Below are 2,500 nucleotides of genomic sequence, written 5' to 3' on the forward strand. Positions count from 1 at the left end.
GGGTCAAACAGTGCACTGATGATAGGGGATTATTTCATTTTGCTCATTTTGGTGTTTTTTTTTTTTTTTTTTTTTTTTTTTTTCACATTTTAACCCATTTTAACCCATTTTGCTCACCCCGCACTCTGCCGCATATGAGGCCGGGGAAGGGCCACTCTGGCTGGGCATGGCCTCCGCTGAGCACCCCCTGGAGCCACTGGAGCCCCCGGAGGCCCTCCAGAGCCACCCCCCACTGTCCCCAGACTCACCCGGGGGAAGGGCCACTCTGGCTGGGCATGGTCTCCACCAAGCAGCCCCTGGAGCCCCCGGAGCACCTCCAGAGCCACCCCCCACTCTCCCCAGACTCTGCCCGGGGAAGGGCCACTCTGGCTGGGCATGGCCTCCACCGAGCACCCCCTGGAACCCCTGGAACCCCCGGAGGCCCTCCAGAGCCACCCCCCACTCTCCCCAGACTCACCCCGGGGAAGGGCCACTCTGGCTGGGCATGGTCTCCACCAAGCACCCCCTGGAGCCCCCGGAGCACCCCCAGAGCCACCCCCCACTCTCCCCAGACTCACCCCGGGGAAGGGACACTCTGGCTGGGCATGGTCTCCACCAAGCACCCCCTGGAGCCCCCGGAGCACCTCCAGAGCCACCCCCCACTCCTCCAGACTCACCCCGGGGAAGGGACACTCTGCCTGGGCATGGCCCCCACTGAGCACCCCCTGGAACCCCTGGAGCCCCCGGAGCACCTCCAGAGCCACCCCCCACTCTCCCCAGACTCTGCCCGGGGAAGGGCCACTCTGGCTGGGCATGGTCTCCACCAAGCACCCCCTGGAGCCCCCGGAGCACCCCCAGAGCCACCCCCCACTCTCCCCAGACTCACCCCGGGGAAGGGCCACTCTGGCTGGGCATGGCCTCCGCCGAGCACCCCCTGGAGCCCCCGGAGCACCCCCAGAGCCACCCCCCACTCACCCCAGACTCACCCCGGGGAAGGGACACTCTGGCTGGGCATGGCCTCCACCAAGCACCCCCTGGAGCCCCTGGAACCCCCGGAGGCCCTCCAGAGCCACCCCCCACTCTCCCCAGACTCACCCCGGGGGAGGGCCACTCTGGCTGGGCATGGTCTCCACCAAGCACCCCCTGGAGCCCCCGGAGCACCTCCAGAGCCACCCCCCACTCCTCCAGACTCACCCCGGGGAAGGGACACTCTGGCTGGGCATGGCCCCCACCGAGCACCCCCTGGAGCCCCTGGAGCCCCCGGAGCACCCCCAGAGCCACCCCCCACTCTCCCCAGACTCACCCCGGGGAAGGGCCACTCTGGCTGGGCATGGCCTCCGCCGAGCACCCCCTGGAGCCCCCGGAGCACCCCCAGAGCCACCCCCCACTCACCCCAGACTCACCCCGGGGAAGGGACACTCTGGCTGGGCATGGCCTCCACCAAGCACCCCCTGGAGCCCCTGGAACCCCCGGAGGCCCTCCAGAGCCACCCCCCACTCTCCCCAGACTCACCCCGGGGGAGGGCCACTCTGGCTGGGCATGGTCTCCACCAAGCACCCCCTGGAGCCCCCGGAGCACCTCCAGAGCCACCCCCCACTCCTCCAGACTCACCCCGGGGAAGGGACACTCTGGCTGGGCATGGTCTCCACCAAGCAGCCCCTGGAGCCCCCGGAGCACCTCCAGAGCCACCCCCCACTCTCCCCAGACTCTGCCCGGGGAAGGGCCACTCTGGCTGGGCATGGCCTCCACCGAGCACCCCCTGGAACCCCTGGAACCCCTGGAACCCCCGGAGGCCCTCCAGAGCCACCCCCCACTCTCCCCAGACTCACCCCGGGGAAGGGCCACTCTGGCTGGGCATGGTCTCCACCAAGCACCCCCTGGAGCCCCCGGAGCACCCCCAGAGCCACCCCCCACTCTCCCCAGACTCACCCCGGGGAAGGGACACTCTGGCTGGGCATGGTCTCCACCAAGCACCCCCTGGAGCCCCCCGGAGCACCTCCAGAGCCACCCCCCACTCCTCCAGACTCACCCCGGGGAAGGGACACTCTGGCTGGGCATGGCCTCCGCCGAGCACACCCCTGGAGCCCCTGGAGCCCCCGGAGCACCTCCAGGGCCACCCCCCACTCCTCCAGACTCACCCCGGGGAAGGGACACTCTGGCTGGGCATGGCCTCCGCCGAGCACCCCCTGGAGCCCCCGGAGCACCCCCAGAGCCACCCCCCACTCTCCCCAGACTCACCCCGGGGAAGGGCCACTCTGGCTGGGCATGGCCTCCACCAAGCACCCCCTGGAGCCCCTGGAACCCCCGGAGGCCCTCCAGAGCCACCCCCCACTCTCCCCAGACTCACCCCGGGGAAGGGCCACTCTGGCTGGGCATGGCCTCCGCCGACCACCCCCTGGAACCCCTGGAGCCCCCGGAGCACCTCCAGAGCCACCCCCCACTCCTCCAGACTCTGCCCGGGGAAGGGCCACTCTGGCTGGGCATGGCCTCCACTGAGCACCCCCCTGGAGCCCCCGGAGCA

Source organism: Eucyclogobius newberryi, unplaced genomic scaffold (assembly GCF_026437365.1).
Source record: "Eucyclogobius newberryi isolate DKJ021-1_F unplaced genomic scaffold, fEucNew1.0.hap1 SCAF_434, whole genome shotgun sequence".
NCBI lineage: Eukaryota > Metazoa > Chordata > Actinopteri > Gobiiformes > Gobiidae > Eucyclogobius > Eucyclogobius newberryi.